The sequence below is a fragment of the Malaya genurostris genome, chromosome 1 (genome assembly GCF_030247185.1).
Source record: "Malaya genurostris strain Urasoe2022 chromosome 1, Malgen_1.1, whole genome shotgun sequence".
Classification (NCBI taxonomy): Eukaryota; Metazoa; Arthropoda; class Insecta; order Diptera; family Culicidae; genus Malaya; species Malaya genurostris.
In genome coordinates this window covers 119998524-120017551 of record NC_080570.1, presented here as the reverse complement: position 1 = coordinate 120017551, position 19028 = coordinate 119998524, and the positions used below count along the sequence as shown (strand labels likewise).

The 19028-nt window shown below is 39.5% G+C and overlaps 1 protein-coding gene across 3 annotated transcripts in view; it reads left to right on the top strand.

Annotated features, from left to right (window-relative positions):
- Positions 1 to 19028, top strand: part of LOC131425637 (uncharacterized) — a 52940-nt gene that overhangs the window by 19138 nt on the left and 14774 nt on the right. Inside the window, exon 1 of one of the 3 annotated variants that reach the window (XM_058587684.1) lies at positions 10849 to 11050. The exons of 1 other annotated variant lie outside the window; for it this stretch is intronic. The gene's annotated coding sequence lies outside the window, so the exon portion shown is untranslated. Of the gene's footprint in view, positions 1 to 10848; positions 11051 to 11153; positions 11892 to 19028 lie in introns of those variants that run through there. One more of the 3 variants, XM_058587685.1, reaches the window with a different exon arrangement.

Here is a 19028-nt window from a genome sequence, read left to right as displayed (position 1 = left end):
TATTGAAGTTGTCGCAGATATCATCATCATAGTTGATCTGTTATCGTCGTGAAGACAGCCCCATCCCGTACCGTGTGAGTTAAAGTCTCCTAAAACCAACGTCGGTGCGGGAAGAAGCTCTATGATATCATTGAGCCGCCGATGCCCAACCGAGGCTCTTGGAGGAATGTAGATGGAAGCAATGCAAAGGTCCTTGCCTTTGATTGTAACATGACATGCGACAACTTCAATACCTGGTATCGAGGGGAGGTTAATGCGATAGAAAGAATAGCAATTTTTGATCCTCCTCCATAGGAATCATCTCGATCCAGACGAATAATGTTAAAATCGTGGAAGTTTAAGGGTATTTCAGAAGTTAGCCAAGTTTCGCACAATGCAAATGCGTCACATTTCAGATTATTTACTAGAAATTTGAAAGGATCTATTTTTGGGATGATACTTCTACAATTCCACTGTATAACAGTGATTGTATCCGTGACCTCGGTGGGTGTCTTAGCCATCGAAGGATACGATCGCTGAAAGAAGGGGCCATTTTGCAGTCAACTGCTTCAAGAATGTTTTAACTGTAGGAATAAAAGCCATTATCAGGCTTTTAAGAGGTTCAGAAATATTGAAAGTAGACATGATCCAGTCCACAATATCAGAGAATTTAACAAACCCAGTATTTGGTAAATTTTCTGACTGATCTTTAGGGACTTTCGGGGGTTTTGAAGTCCCAGGAAGTGATGGAAATTCTTGCTCGGAATTTAATTTTCCAAGGCCTGGAGCTTTTTTCTCTGGTTTTTTGCCATCACTACCAGTTGTTGTAATTTTTCGGAACCCATCAGAGGACATCTTCGAACCCTTACTAGGGAGCTTTTGAGAAGATTTATTTCTTCTCTTTCTAATTGATGAACTATGAGGGACAGCCGAAGATGTACCTTCGAGGGGGTCATCATATTCGCTCTCGTCAGTTGACAAGTAAGCGTAAGGATTTTCGGTAGGTGGCGTAGCACATTTCAACATTTCTGCAAAAGAGCGTTTGGAATGTTGCTTGAGTGAACGCTTCATTTTATCCTTACGCAATTTGTACACGGGACAATCAGAGAGGCATGCGGCCCCTCCTTACAGTAGAGACACTTTTCATTGTCTCCACTGCAGGAGTTATCCGCATGACTCCCTCCACACTTTATACACCGGGATTTATTGCAACAATGGGATGCTGTATGTCCCAATTGTTTGCAATTGGTGCAGTTCATGACCCGCGGCACAAAAAGACGAACAGGTAAACGGACTCGGTCCAGGAGGACGTAATTAGGCAAAGCCGAGCCAGCGAAAGTCACCCGATACGAGTCTGATGGGATATAGGACTTAGTCCCATCCTCAGCGGTCGATACTGAACGCAATTGCTTGCAGTCCAGTATCTTAACGTTCTTGAGTAGGGGGTTTTTAAAACCGCCTGCCCCATGCTTAAGAACGTCCTCGCAAGTCAGACTCGGATCGGTGATCACGCCGTCTATCTCGACTTCGCGAGCTGGTACGTATACGCGATACTCCCGCGTGAAATGCTCACTTCGAACGATCTCATTAGCCTGTTTTGCACTGGCTAACAAGACCCTAAGCTTGTCCGGGCGTACTTTCTCAATTTTTTGTACAGTATTGTATCGCGAGGACAGGTCATTAGAAAGTCTTAGAAGGTTCAATTTTTTTACCGTTGGCTTTGGTCCGGATGTAAACCGCATACGGTCCGGCCGGGAGTGCAAGCCCATCGGGATAGCTTCTAATGCGAGATTTATTGCCATCAGAAGCATCCATTTGATCATCTAGAGGAAGGTCAGGCAATTCTGTGCCTTTTGTCATGGCACGGAAATGTGTCCGTGCGGGTAAATATTAGGGGGCAATAAAAATCTAATGGTACTGAACAACAGGGAAAAAGAAAAAAAATACTTAGCTTTAGCTCTCGAAGGGTGATCGGCCGACAAGGCCCGGTCCTAGGCAACCGGTGAATATTCCAGTTCAATAAAGTGCAAAAAACCTCTTTGAGGAAAAAGCACTTTGTTTTTAGTCTCTCACTACACTGTCCAATGAAACCAATATTTTTATCACTATATATATTTATCACTGTTTCTAATGTACAACGATATATACGCAGCGCCCAGCGCTGGCGCTGGCTAACGGTACCACACGCAGTGCTGCTTTACCCAAGCTCACTCGACCGCACTGATGCAGACAATAGAATACGGAATGACCTTGATAACGGAATAAAACAATTCACCACGCGATTGGAGAAAGCAGAATTTACGTCCGATCGATCCGATAGTCACGGCACGAATGATCTAATCTTTTTGAAATTAGTTGGAACAGTGATCTTTGAATCACATCGATCAAAATCAATACTGATCGATGGTGAGTTTGAGCAACTATTATCACTGATTCCTGTATGATCAAATTACTGTACGATTCTATCAGCTTTGAACATTGCGGAAGAAAATCTCATATGAGCAAAATCAGACATGAGTACCGATTTATTTACGTCTAAAATCGTTGATCCCGATGAAGGGTGTGGAAATTAGTGACAACAGTAATCCTACAGTAATTTTTAATTTTTATCAATTTATATGCATGAGGGTGCTAAAATTGGGGAATATTGTCAATTTTTAATTTTCAGGAATGATCCTTTAAGAGTATTTGTCACCAGAGTATGGAAAAACACCGGTTTCGTTACTGCACGGTTTACGAAGTTTCAACGCATATTCTACTTTGATACAAACTGTATTCGATTCCGCAACCTGTTGTTTAATTGCAATAAAATGAAAACTAGATGAAAGGAAATGAATGCTAGATGATAATTTAGGGTTTATGATAATAATCAGTAATCAGATTGTAATCACATTGATAATGTTAATTTAACAGTTTTCACTGTGCAATAGCAATACGCAGTGCAAAATTAGTAAAAAATTGTACCAAACCAGATAGTGGTTATAGCGACAAAAGACTTTGTCTTACTTTCGGTTGTTGATGCTGATGATGATGTTCATACACTATTTAGATTAAACCCAATAAAGCGTTATTTGACATGAATTTGATTTATAGAAGTAACAGGAACGCAGCATGTGGTGCAGCGTTTGAATGGTGCGTTTGAATTTGACGTAGCAAAATCCTGCACTCCTGTTACTTCTGTGTATGATATTCAAACTAAATAGGGTAATATTAATTTGCTGCGTAGCACGCTTTGTGATTGGGTAGTTTATCTAATCATTAAAATCGTTATTCATCGCAGCATGCATGTTAATATTATTAGCTGTTTTTGTTGATATTACTGCACCACGACGGCATTACTGAGTAAATTTCAAATACATCACGAAATATGGAATTCCGATGCAACCAATGAAATAAACTAAAAAAACGAGCCTAAAATTATTGATACCGGATAATCCATATCCGAGAAAATTGAGCGGTAATCACTTTGTCACTACGTCACTTATACCATTGTAAAGGGTGATTTTTTAAGAGCTTGAGAACTTTTTTAAACAATAAAACGCATAAAATTTGCAAAATCTCATCGGTTCTTTATTTTAAACGTTAGATTGGTACATGACATTTACTTTTTGAAGATAATTTCATTTAAATGTTGACCACGGCTGCGTCTTAGGTGGTCCATTCGGAAAGTCCAATTTTGGGCAACTTTTTCGAGCATTTCGGCCGGAATAGCCCGAATTTCTTCGGAAATGTTGTCTTCCAAAGCTGGAATAGTTACTGGCTTATTTCTGTAGACTTTAGACTTGACGTAGCCCCACAAAAAATAGTCTAAAGGCGTCAAATCGCATGATCTTGGTGGCCAACTTACCGGTCCATTTCTTGAGATGAATTGTTCTCCGAAGTTTTCCCTCAAAATGGCCATAGAATCGCGAGCTGTGTGGCATGTAGCGCCATCTTGTTGAAACCACATGTCAACCGAGTTCAGTTCTTCCATTTTTGGCAACAAAAAGTTTGTTAGCATCGAACGATAGCGATTGCCATTCACTGTAACGTTGCGTCCAACAGCATCTTTGAAAAAATACGGTCCAATGATTCCACCAGCGTACAAACCACACCAAACAGTGCATTTTTCGGGATGCATGGGCAGTTCTTGAACGGCTTCTGGTTGCTCTTCACTCCAAATGCGGCAATTTTGCTTATTTACGTAGCCATTCAACCAGAAATGAGCCTCATCGCTGAACAAAATTTGTCGATAAAAAAGCGGATTTTCCGAATGGACCACCTAAGACGCAGCCGCGGTCAACATTTAAATGAAATTATCTTCAAAAAGTAAATGTCATGTACCAATCTAACGTTTAAAATAAAGAACCGATGAGATTTTGCAAATTTTATGCGTTTTATTGTTTAAAAAAGTTCTCAAGCTCTTAAAAAATCACCCTTTATTACCGGAACAGTAAGTGACAGCCATTTAAAATTCAAACCTGTTTAATGAACACAGAGTAGCATTAAAACGAGCCTAACTTTTTTAAAAGTTGAAATCAAACAGTGATACTGATAACGATGAAGAGATTTTTCAACAAAATTTATCTTATCAAAAACCATTCGTTTCAAAATTCATTATAATATCTACAATAAATATGTGACATGAAACGACAATTGTGACTATTTTTATTTACTGTGAATCAATATATTTGCTTATTTCCACCCCTGATTTAAATCCATCATACTAATTTTTGAACAAAATCAAGCGTTTAGAACGCTCTAGTTTCACCTAAGGTTCTGTCGCTACGCAGAGAATTATACGCGAATTTTCTTTAAATTATGATTTCATTAATAGGCCCTTCCCAATTTTAAATAGTACTTTTGTCTTGTAACAATGATGCTCCTGGGTTGGACAGAATTAAATTCAACTCGATGAAAAATCTGCTTGAGCTCGTTCGCACATGAAATGTCGTGTTGACTTTTTTTTCAATTTTTTGTTAATTATTAGCAACATTTGTAAGAATTTTAAGTTTTCTGTTTTCATTGGAAGAAAAGCGCAGCTAAAGCGAATCAAATACTTGTGGGTTTTTATGGTGATAATGTTCCAACTGCTAAATCATGCAGGGAATGGTTTCGACGTTTCAAGAATTAAGATTTCAACGTTGAAGACAGGCCTTGCTCTGGATAACCAAAAAAATCGAAGACAAACGGTTGGAGACATTATTCGATGAAGATCGGGTAACCAATTCTTCACAGAGAGCGAGTCAACCCGAGCGTCTGTTCCCCATGTTGGGGCGGCTCGAAACAGCGTCTGTTCCAGAGTTACCATATTTACAGATTTTTCTGTAAAACCACAGATATTTTTGCCTATTTTGCCACACAGATTCTGTGTCACAGAACACAGATTTTATCAAAATTCACAGATTTCTACAGATTTTTTTTGAATATTTCAGAAAAATTACAGATTTTCACAGATTATGATAAAAACATAGATTTTTTAAGTTTAAACACAGATTTTTAAATGGCAACTCTGGTTTGTTCTCCACGTTAGGAGCTGCTGATTACCGTCCTTGTGTCAGTGTGGAACTCTAAACAGTGCTGACACGATGGCCCTCCGGCGAGACAGAAGGTTGGTGCAGGCCTAACAAGCCGCCCGGAAGTTACGAATAAGCAAGAAAGAAATACGACTTGGAATAATCGACAAAGACTTACGCGACGAACAAAGGATTAAGGAGTGTATCGAAAATAACAGTTCGGCTGAAAAGTTCGTATCGTTTAATAGAAACACACATTTTTTTGCCGAAATTCGTTTTTACTATTCAACATAATTGCCATCAGAGGCGATACAGCGATTATAGCGATCTTCCAACTTTTCGATACCATTTTTGTAGTACGATTTGTCCTTTGCCTCAAAATAGGCCTCAGTTTCAGCGATTACCTCTTCATTGCTTTTAAATTTTTTACCAGCGAGCGTTCTCTTGAGGTCTGAGAACAGGAAAAAGTCACTGGGGGCCAAATCTGGAGAATACGGTGGATGAGGGAGCAATTCGAAGCCCAATTCGTTCAGTTTCAGCATGCTTTTTCGTTGTTGTTTTTGATCGTTTGTGAGCTCACGCGGCACCCATTTTGCACGAAGCTTTCTCATATCCAAATATTCGTGAATAATATGTCCAACACGTTCCTTTGATATCTTTAGGGTGTTAGCTATCTCGGTAACAGCCTCTTTTGGACGTCCATTGCGTTCATCGTCTTCGGTGCTCATATGACCAGTACGAAATTTTGCAAACCACTTACGAATTGTTGCTTCACCCGGTGCAGAGTCTGGATAACACTCATCAAGCCATTTTTTGGTATCGGCGGCACTTTTTTTCATCAAAAAGTTCATTGTTTCATCAACACACGAAATTCCTTTTTTTCCATTTTTTTTCACAATAACAAAAGTAGCTTCACTCAAAATGCAATATCTCACAAACTAATAATCAGACAACTGTCAAATTTATACACGTATCTTTTGAAGGTTGGTACAAACTGAAAATGGTATGGATTTAATTCTATTGGCGCCCTCTCATAGAAACGATACGAACTTTTCAGCCGATCTGTTAAGCTATCCACATACATTTGTGTTGTACGCATGTATTTGTGATGGTTTTTATGTTCAGATCACAGCACGCTGGGCGTTTGGCTGTCAGCTTTAGTTTGTTTACTTGTTTGTACGGTTGAAATTCTGCCTTTTCAAAATGTCGCTTGCACTTCCGGTGAAACCCTCAACGAGTGAACACGTCGTATCGTGTTAGTGCGGTGAAAATTCGAGTATTTCGCGAGAAAGAAAGGATTTTCATCCGTACTTCGGTGACTCCACGTTGTCACATAGCGAGGGTTTCACTTGTAGTCCAGTGAAAAGAAAGTCCATTGGACTATAAACGAAAGCTAACTGGCAATATAGCTAAATCGCTGTGCCATCAATCGGCGTCATCTCAAGTGAGGTGACGCCACCAGAAGTGAAGAAGAAGAAGAAGAAAATGTCGCTTATTGAAAATGAAGTGAAAATTAAGGTTCTGGACAGATGGCTAAGTGAGAAGGGCATGCGAAAATTGGCGAAGCGGTTTGGAATTCATGCCAGTGTTAAAACCATCATTAATAAGTTTGGGGAACACTATTCCTTGGATGAGCTACCAGGAAAAGGCAGAAAACCCGATTCTTCCAACACGAAACTGGACCAGAAAGTGGTATCTCTAATCATGAAGAACAAATCAATGTCAATACGTGATTTGGCAAAAAAAAGCAGGAACGAGTGTGGGAATGATCCAGAGTATCAAGAGGCGAAATCACCTGAAGACCTACAAGAAGCAGAAAATCTCGAAACAAAGTGTAGAACAGAAGAAGCGAGCAGCAACAAGGGCCCGGAAATTGTATTCGCGTCTTTTGCAGTGTCCGGATGCATGCGTTTTGATGGACGATGAGACTTATGTAAAGGAGGACTCAAAAACCCTTCCAGGTTCACAATACTTTACTGTCGTCGTTGGGGAGGATGTGAGCGATGCGGACAGGTCGATTCAAGTTGAGAAATTCGGTCGAAAGGTACTGGTATGGCAAGCAATATGTTCCTGTGTTTTGAAGTCAACCATTTTTTACACTACCGAAACTATAAATGAAGCAATCTATCGATCTGAGTGTCTCCAGAAGAGATTGCTGCCTTCATATAAGAAGCATAGTACACCTCCCTTGGGTTGGTAGGATTTAGCCTCGGCTCACTATGTCCAAACCACTCTCAATTGACTTGCGGTATAAATTTCGTTGAGAAAAATATCGAGCCCTCAACTTCCACCCATCAAACGTTACTGGGCAATCGTGAAGAGGGTCTTCAAGAAGACTGGTAAGGCAACTGGGAACATGAAGGAGTTCAAAAAAAAACTTGGGCTCAAGCGTTCAACAATGCGATGCACCACTTCTCCGGAACTGGATGAAGAGCGTTCGATCAATGTTCGAAAATTCGTGAAGAAATAACTTAAATTTCATCCGGTTTTCATTATGCTCAAGTTTAACCTGGTACAATAAAGGATCAATTTTTAGTTTGAATAAAATATCGTTTTTATTATAATTTGAAAGAAAAAATTGTGGATAGCTTATTTTCGATACACTCCTTACGATTGGAAGCTTGGAACATGGAACTGCAAATCGCTTGGCTTCCCAGGATACAACCGAATGCTGCATGATGAGCTTCAAATCCGCGGCTTCGATGTCGTAGCACTGCAGAAACTTTGTTGGACGGGACAGAAGGTGTGGAAAGGTGGACATCGAGCGGCTACCTTCCACCTGTGACACAACCAGCGTTCTAGGAACTGTGCGTAAACCTTGCGGCCTCCCGAGGAATGGTAGTTCGAAGCACCTTCTTCCCCCGCAAATATATCAAACTATATCAAACAAAGCCACCTGGAGATCACCTGATCACCATACGGAAAATCAAATCGACCACGTTCTCATCGCCGGGCGATTCTTCTCCGACGTCATCAATGTCCGCACTTACCGCAGTGCCAACATTTATTATGACCACTACCTTGTCGTGGTTTGTATGCGCTCAAAACTATCGACGGTGCACAACACTCGTCGCACAGGAACGCCGGGACTCAATCTCGAGCAGCTACGTAGCGTTCGTACTGCAGAGGAATACGCCCAACAACTGGAGCTAGTGCTACCAACAGAAGAGCAGCTTGAGGCGGCGACTCTTGAAGACGGCTGGAGGAACATAAGGTCTGCCGTGAGTAGCACTGCTGCAACCGTTCTAGGAACGAGGTTATCGAATCGAGGAAATGACTGGTTTGACGGCGAATGTCAGCAGTTGGTCGAAGAGAAGAATGCAGTAAGGGCGAGGATGCTGCAACACCGCACGAGGGCGAACGAGGAACGACACAGACAGACGCGAAACAGACAGAACTCTGTTTTCCGGAGGAAAAAGCGCCACCAGGAAGACCAAGATCGCGAAGCGATGGAACAGCTGTATCGCGCAAATGACACACGGAAGTTCTATGAAAAGGTGAACCGCTCACGCAGAGGCTACACGACACAGACCGAAATGTGCAGAGATACCAGTGGTAACCTTCTCACGAACGAACGTGAGGTGATCGACAGGTGGAGGCAGTACTATGACGAGCATCTGAATGGCGAAGCACAAGATACAGAGAACGGTACAGGTATTAATCTGGGTGCACACTCAGCCGACGACAGATTCCCAGCAATCGGCAAGCTGAGGAACAACAAAGCCGCGGGCAATGACCAGTTACCAGGCGAGCTGCTCAAACATGGAGGAGAGGCTTGTTGATACTTTCATCGAAATCTTTTACGTAAAAACTGTACTAAAGGGGGTTTAAGGAGTTACACCACTGTAGAAAAAAGAGGGCTTTTTTGGCGAATTATTTTGGGATCCGATCGATGAAAATGTGGGAAAAGTGGAAAAAATGATTATGGATGATCGCCGAATCATTATAAGAGAAGTTGCTGATGAAGTTGGCATATCAGTTGGCTTATGCCATCATATTTTTTCAAATGTTTTGGGCATGAAACGAGTGGCAGCAAAATTCGTTCCAAAACTGCTGAATTTTGATCGTTGCTTGTTCGTGATTTTTTGGCTAAAAACAAGACTTTAATCATGCCCCAACCTCCTTATTCACCAGATATCGCTCCGTGTAATTTTTTCCTGTTCCCAAAGTTAAAGAGACCCATGAAAGGACAGCGTTTTTCATCGATTGAAGAGATAAAGGTAGAATCGCTGAGAGTGCTACAGTGCATTACAAAAAGTGACTATCAGGGGTGTTTCGAAGACTGGAAAAAACGCTGGCATAAGTGTATTATATCTAGGGGGGATTACTTTGAAGGGGACCATATAGATGTAGACGAATAAATAAATATTTTTTTAGAAAAATGAGAATTCCGGGTACTTTTTGAACAGACCTCGTAAATTCAGCAAGCGCCTTTTGGCGGTGTAATATGCCGGTGTCAAAATTGTTTTGTGTCGGTTGATTGCGCAGCAGTGGAAACAGTATTTCACCTTGTTGACCACTATTCGAGGATTACTAGTGGAATTCCACAAAAAAATCATTTTACCGTACGTTATGCAGGTACCGGAGAGCACTAGCCTCGCTCTGCTCGTTGTCGGTCATTTCCATGTCTTCCTTCTCACACAACGGTTTCAAGTCAAGACCTGAATTTTGAACTTGGCTTTATAAAAGACATAACTCATACTCCTCAATTTTTACATTCCGCTCGAGTCAGGTAAATCCATTTACATTCATCTTGCCTTCGATATGCAGTAACCAAGGTTATGGTGACTGTTATTCAAAATCAATAAATATATCAACTTGTGCTGCCAGTTTAAAAAAATTCACTAGCGTTTCCGATTTGACATTTCCAGTTACTGAGGGGTAGTTAAATTTACGATGCAGTTTTGATAGACGAGTGGTAGGTCGTGTCGTCGCTGTCACTCTCAAAGTTTTAAAGGCGTTTTTCGTAAAAATGTGATAAAATGATCGACAACCAGATTTGCATGATATTTCGAGTTGATAATTTTTTACGCTTTTGCCAAAGAAATAGCGTTTTGGCTAGAGCTGGACAAAAACTCCCATTAGAACTAATTCTACCAACAAAAGTTTTTTTTTGAGTCGAATACAGTAGCATCTACCCTACGCTCCAATGAACGAATATCACGCTGCACGGGAGACTGCTGCCGCGAGCCCATCCTAGCGCAAAACTCTCTGCCGTTGTTTGACTGGATGATGTGCTACTATTCTATGGCATCATCGGGGCAAACTCATGAATGTATTTGTAAAAAACTACTACCATTCAGATTCTCGGTTCGATAGCGACATGCAACAGTCAACATTCAACCAAACCCAAGCATTCGCAGTTCTTCGCAGTCAGTCAGTCGCAGTTGACCATTGAATTCGTTCGGGTGTTTTGTGCCGTGTCCCGTTCCGGTCGTGACAATCCCGCCTACTACATAGTTTTCTAGTATTTCCCGTTCCTCATCCACTCGCTTCCCAACCCAAACGTGATTCCTGAGGTATTGCCGATTCCGTTGAAGGTCGGTCTGTCGGTGAATTATCGTGAAACAAAAAAGGTGTGTTAATCATTCGGTAATGTTTTACGTGTGAATGAGTTGTTTTCTGTTATCAACAAGATTCGTAACATTCCCCGAGAACCAGTGTGACAAATGCGGCTTTATCAGTGACATCGACGGACAGTACAATTCAATTAATACTGTCCTGTTTACCGCTAAGCAGTCGGTTGAGTCAGTGCCGATTTTCTTCGGAAACGGTTTCTGACTTGCATTCCGAAGTGTGGGTGTTGAGTCAGAAACAACAATCGGTCGGATTCCTATTTCGCTGATCGAAAATCCAGCCCCGTGCCCGCGCCAAAGTACATGCACATGTAATTCGACCAGATTTTCTTGACCCAAATTACTCGCCGAACACCGCCGGAGTCGGAGGGATGGGTGGCCTGTTTGCATTCAAACCAACAAACGCACCGATGATGATGTCAGCGCGGCAAAGGAATCGCTATTTTTAATCTTGCGCGCGTCTTCCGAATAACTCTACCCGGTGCCGATTGCTGGTGATGGTGGTTGGTCCGGTTGAGGAGTCGGCAGGAGTTTACAGGGTCGACCCGACGCGGTGGCGGCCATCCCATCCCTTATGCGATGGATGCGAGTAAAGAATCGAATAATAAATTTCCTAACCTTGGTGGGTGGTGTCGAGCTGCTTTCTCCCCCCTCCCTGAACGGGCGGGAGTGGTCTTCGGGAAAATTGCTACGTTTGAACAAAGAAGTGTCATTTCAAACTGAATTGACAAATGTTGGCGTCGTGTTTGTTGAATAAACACATTTTACAATTCCATCCAAGCAACCTTGCAAAACAAATCTGGCGATGTGCAGTGAGGTATGAGTTATTTTTGAAAGATAGGTAAGTGAGTAGCTTCCGCGCGACTGATTAATTTTTTTTTTCATTCAACTGATAATCGAATATCGGTGCGACCGCCGAGCTAAAGAAGAAGTTCAACCCTAAGACGTTTTTTTTCGAACCTGCCTTGGCACCAATGTCCGTAAAAGGAGTGCAGCAGAACACGTTCCACTCTCGCATGTGGTTTTGCTGTAGCCAAAGTGAGGTTAATCTGTTCTGTTTTTCGTATGTTTATTTCCAAGCATTTCGATCAACAATGCAAAGCAAAGTGCCAGAGGCGGAGGCAAACGCATCACTTGCATTTTACAATGACTGCCCCTGCGTGAAGCAGCCAAAGCGGGAAAGGTGCGGCATCTCCTCCGTCATGGATCACTACTTGCATGCTCATGTCGGTTCAAGTCGGTGAGAGAACAAGTACTAGGGTAGGGGAGACCGAACAAAGCTACCGTGAAGTTCCTCCTGCGACGGTTAAGGACAGACAGTAGTCGACCTTCCGGCACTTCCGTTGGGAAGCCAACGATACAAAAAAATACAACCTAGACGGCGGGTGGTCGATTTGAGTAATTGGTTTATGTTTTCGTGATTCGCGGGCGACAAGACTCAATGTGCTTTCGTCATCATCGTAGTAAACTCTATCGTCGGAAGAGCAAAACAGAAATGATGACATCATGATATCGTATTATAAGGAATTGATTGAAATTTTATGCACAGTTTGAAGGGCAATAAAACCAAACGAAAGATGGACGTTCCAAGACAGATGCCAGTTTGAAGATTTATGTGTTGTTCGTTATTTTTTAGGTGAACAGAGTTGTTGAAAAATTGCCCGTAGTTAATTTGTTTACTGGTTCTTCTAATTCTGTGATATTAGGGGAGACCGGGGCTAAACCGGACACTTTTTGAATACTGAAGAAAATACCTGTTCCTACAGAACCGAATGAAACACTATTTTTGATAGCTGTACACATATTTACGCTTCAAACTGGGATAATTCATGTTAATTATAATATGCCAGAATAATTACTTCAACCAGTACTTACAAAATAGTGTAACTAATTCAAACTGACCATCAGTGGCATAAAGAATCCAATAACCCTGTTATTACACTCGTTAAAGCATTAATGCAAATAAACTGTATCAAACATTTTCTTACCATCTAATTGTACAAAAAATCAATTATATTCGTATTATATCAGACTACGATCACTGCTTGCTCGAAGTCACTTATAGTATGTTCACATTGGCGCTGATATCAAGTGATATACGGATATACTTGATATCCGATGATATCATATGCGATATCACTTGATATCCCATACAATTTGATGTCAACGCGTATTATCATTTTGGCATGATATCCGGGATATCATGTACGATATCATGCCGAGTTGTCAAACATCGCAACTAGCAACACGGATAATGGCATTGAACGCACTCATTTATGAACGTCACTTCGAGAGTGACAATAAACAATCATTATAATTTCGAATTTTTCAACGAATACTGGCATTCGGAGACCATAAAATGCAAAACTTCAACTATTGATTTAATTTTAATAGAGAAAAGTAATATTATTGATCTTATTTCTAATGAGAACATTCAATATGACAACTTGATTGTCAAACGATATCATTTCGATCATATGTGAACGCTTCGACATGATATGCATATCATCTCGGTATATCAAGTGATATCAGCGCTAATGTGAACATGGTATTAGTCCTTCCTATCCGAAATGTCAGTGTTCGTTTCCATGGTTTCCTCGCTCAGCCGTGTTGCCAATCGTTTTGTCTCCGCGGCAACAATACCCATTACAAGTAGCAAATAATAATACCCCCAGGTTCTATACAAATGGATCGCCAATGTTTGGTTCAACAAATGAACAAGTTAGTCTAGCCCTTTCTAATATTTAGTAATTATATGTTAAATATGTTCAGAGATGCCATGTAAAAATTTCAAATATCCGGACAGAGTTGGAAAAGTCTGTATATCCGAAAAAAAAATCTGCATTGAGCTGTCTTGCTGGCAGCCATTTTTCTATAAAGAACGATACGCTAAACTGATTTGGTGAGCAAAAAAATTAGAGGGTTGTATTCAAGACACGACCGAGCACAATAACATTAAAAATGAAACGTTTCTAGGGTCTTCATAATTAATACAAAAATAAAAATGATAATGATGATGACACACTAGACTAAAAACATATTCAATTGACTAATTACAAACTTGCTCTAGTTTAAGCGCTGAGATTGTTAGCGAATGATAAAATTGACAATTAGAATCTTTCTTGATTATTGATTCTATTCAATTTTTATCCCTTTCCACAAATTTTTACACTGTTAAGTTTTTGAATAACGTCTTTTAACTAGAAGTCAATTATGATGAATTCAAAGTTACTCGAAAGATTAGATACAAACAACCTAAACATTTAAACCTGAACAAATAAAACTTTTATTTTATGATAATAATTTTCGAGAAACGTACAAACTTATTAATTTTATAAACAGTTAATCGATCCAAGAAAAGATTTTATTTATTTTAACGAAAGATGTTGTACCGGTACACTCAGTAATAGTGTAATTTTATTAATCCTTCTTCAAAATCGTCAATAATCTTCGGAAAATGTCGGTAAATAATATGGCAACAATACGAGGAAGGAAGCATGTGAAACAGTCCGCATAAAATATTTAGTTGCTTACATTGATTTTCGCTTTGGCATATTAGGAATATACGGAATGGATACGCAACAAAATTCCGAAATTTTGTTAATATTGTAACTTGATGTTATTAACACATGAATGTACATTGTCATAGTTACAACGCGTGTAGCCATCAGACACTTATTGTTTTGATGCAAAAAAATAATTGAACTGAAACTGGCGGTTAACCAAATTCTACGAGGGTTCCTATTCAAACGATACATGTAAAACCGCAGGTAAACTTACCTTGAATTTATCTTTGATACTATATGATATTGCATCTAATTGTACTGTATATGTGAGCCTGTGGAACTCATTTATACTACTAAACCGATGAGGCCGCTTTTAGATAAGTTTCAGAATTTAATTTTGAATCTTTCGAAGCGTTTAATTCCTGGTGAGACAACAACTTGTTCAGTCACATATAATGAAGAAGAAGTATCTATGATTATCATCATAACACAACTTTATACTGAATCCATTTTCGCGCCACCGTTTTGTTCGTATGGGAATGGAGATTCAAGTATACAAACCGATCCGTTGACAAATTAAAACATTTTTAAGCTTACAATATTGAAGCTTTGGAATCATTTAAATGAGGATAATCCATTAACAAATCATCGAGGTATGCAATTGAATTATTCAAATAACGTCATCTCATAAGTTTAAGTTAAATGTTTCCGAATCGATTGGTTGTTGAATTATATAAATCCATCAACAAATGACTAAGTTATAAGCGTTCAAAATTATGACAGAAAAATGTTACGCGATTAGTTTTGCATGTTTTAAATTGACACCCAGCCTCGGGAAGCGAAGTGTAAGGCATTTTTCATGGCAAAATCGACCAAAAATTTGCTAAATACAAGGGATATTTCAAAAGAATCGGTAACCACGCTAATTCGGTTCTTCAATAGCTAGATGATATATAAGATACTCAAGCGAACACGGTGTTGCGCAGACAACAGGAAATTTCACCAACACATAATGCAAAAGCGACAATCCAGCGAGCGAACGCATATACAATCCAGTCATCAGCTCACTGGACGAGCTACTTGTTTCATTCGCAGTCAAACATCAACTAGGTACAGAAATATTGTGCAGCCTATATTTATAGATTTCTTTTCATACTACGCAGAACGATGTGGTATTTTTTATGCATGACGCAAAGCCTCCTATGCCGAACAAGAAGTTGACGTCATTTTGTACAACAGGGATTGGTGGATGAAAACATAGATCGATTCCAACCATTTTTTCAATAGTATGCTATTGAAATACTGAAACGACGTCGTCATACATGTTTAAGTTAAAAGTTTCCGAATCGATTGGTTGTTAAATTATAACAATCCATCAACAAATGACCGAGTTATTATTTAGTTATTGCAAATGAGAGTTTCTCTTTCGATTATTACTGTCCTATCGGTAATCCCTCTCTCTAACTATTTACATAGAATAACGTCTGAACCCATCGACTTTCGATCTGTAGTTAAAAAATTGTTGGAAAATGCAGGAATATGCCGTAATAACTGAAAGAGTAATTAAACAAAGAGAACCTGTCAGTTGCACTTGGGACCTTTTCTAATGTTCATCGAGATTTGTCAAAAATAATTGAGCATGATGCCCACATAGAGGTGTAAACTTTTTACCTTTTTTTTATAGGGTAAGGGCTCCCTATTTCATCTCATTTGTAAGGACGTCGCCTTCAAACCCCGATTTAGCCACTAAAATCACTGTAATTATTTCATATTACTGCTTCATTCGCCTTGCTCCACGTTGAGAATAGATTCACATTTCATGAAAATTCAACTAATATATATAAAACAGCTAAAAACACTAATGATGTTTTCACTACTCTGCTCATAATTTCATCTCAATGGATTTTTATTCATCCTATCGTTGATCTTTTATTCATCCTATAAATTAGCAATGGCGACAGCAATCAAAACAAAATATTCCACTGTTACACTCTCACCCACATACGCATGGCTGCCAGATGGAAAAATATGGTTGGGCAGACATTCTGGTGACCGACTGACTCACCGCTGCCAGATATACAACTCAAACGATACAACCGTACCCACCAGGATATTTCCACATTATTATTATTGGTAAAAAATTTACTCGTTGAATTATCTAATTAATGGGGCAATGGCTTACGGAGATCTAAAGAACTATATTTCAACATCATTTTATTAGTGAAAACAGATAGAACAGATATAGACTTTCTATGCAAAGTAATACATATTTTCTATGAAAATACCTGGCATCTCTGTATACAGCCGATGAAACACACACACTTCACAGCGTTATGTTGGCGTATAGCGGAATGAAACCAGTGCTACTAGATTTGCCACAATGGTTATTTCATTAGTATTTAACACGTTCTTTCTGGTAATATTCGAAGCTGAAACAGTTTTATTGAAATATTAATATTAATAATATAATTAAACTAATGTCACGGATACCAAAAACATACTTTTTGATGATAATTTGAAGAAGATAAACAATTTTTGTTTTGTAACATTATGAGATAACTTGGCAACTTTGCGAAACCAAATGAGATGAAAACAAAGCGCAATCAAATGAACGAAGTGAAAAACTTTCATCTCATATTTTTGAAGACTTTTATTGCTTGTCGGGTAATTTTTGAAGTTTTTAATCGTTAACTAAACAAGTTGAAAGTGAACATTACTAATTATGAAGTCATCCAGCATTCAATGGTAGTGTTATTGTGCGAAATAGTGATCATGTTTTGAGACGAATCGATTAGTAGATAATCAGAAATATGACGAACTGTAAATCTTGAGACGAAAATGTGTCCTGTATTGAAAAGTGAAATTATTTTTTATGAAAAAAACTATCACCGAAGAATTTAAAACCATTTCTTTCAATAGGAAAGTGTGACAATAGCTTTTCAAATCATTTTAAAACATTGCACAGTTTGCTTCCGGTAGGTTGTAAAATATTATTCATGTTCAAAGTTATGAGGTGAAGGGATGAGATGGAAATAGGAGCTCAGATGAAATAGGGAGCCGTTGCCCTATAGTATAGAATTCGCTCAAACTTTCGAAAATTTTTCCGAGGGCCGGAGGGCCGAATGTCATATACCAATCGATTCAGCTCGACGAACTGAGCAAATGTCTGTGTGTGTATGTGTGTGTGTCTGTATGTGTGTTGTCAACTAAGAGGTCGAGATCTCAGAGATGGCTGGACCGATTTTGATCAAACTAGTCGCAAATGAAAGGTCTCCCCGTCACCCAGAACGCTATTGAATGGTTTTGGGATCGGATGTTTACTTTTTGAGTTATACGAAAATTTTCAGTTTTTTGACAGTATCTGTCACAATTGACCTTGAAAACAGAATATGTTTTCAGACTTAGATTCCGCACGACAATACCTATTCAACAAGCCATAGATTGTTAAAATCCGTCCATTTTTAACGGAGATATCGAAATTTTTGTGTTAACGACTTTTCCCCCTATTCCAGCAGTAGGAGTCTGCCCTATCCAAGCTGTTTGAAAAGTCAATACAAAGGCGAATTCTTGCTTTCGCAGATGAACAGGATATATTTCTGGAAGAACAGTTTGGGTTCCGGAAAGGAAGATCCACCATCCACCAACTCACAAGGGTTAACAACGTCATCCAGCAAAACAAATCAGTGTCCAAAACGACTGCCATGGCAATATTGGATATTGAAAAGGCATTCGATAATGTGTGGCACGATGGACTGGTGTTTAAACTGCATCGGTATAATTTTCCCATGTATCTTATTAAAATTATCAAAAATTATCTTGCAGATAGAGCATTCCAGGTTTCTCTGAATAATGCACTTTCAGAAAGATTTACTATTCCTGCTGGTGTACCCCAGGGAAGTATCCTAGGTCCCATTCTATACAACATTTTCACATCAGACATCCCACCTCTTCCAGGTGGTGGTGTTCTGTCACAATTTGCTGATGATACTGCCATTCTTTACAAAGGTCGTGTCATTAATGCTCTGAAAAATAAACTACAGACAGGTCTGGACGCTTTAACAGAATATTTTACAAGCTGGAAAATTGTGATCAATGCAGCAAAAACTCAGGTCATCTTGTTTCCACATTCAAGATCTCCAAAACTTGTTCCATCAGACGAATGCAGAATACGATTCGGTGATGAGGTCATTCAATGGTCCGATGAAGTTATCTATCTAGGACTCACCTTTGACAGACATCTGATATTCAGGTCACATGTTGACAAAATCGTTCAAAAATGCAGCATACTCATTAGGTCTCTGTATCCGCTGATTTGTAGAACATCTAAACTATGCCTGAAGAATCAGATGGCTGTCTATAAACAAATCATCTACCCCGCAATTGAATACGAAGTCCCTGTTTGGCGGGGATGTGCACGAACACACAAACTTAGGCTTCAGCGCATTCAAAGTAAGATCTTAAAGATGATTCTA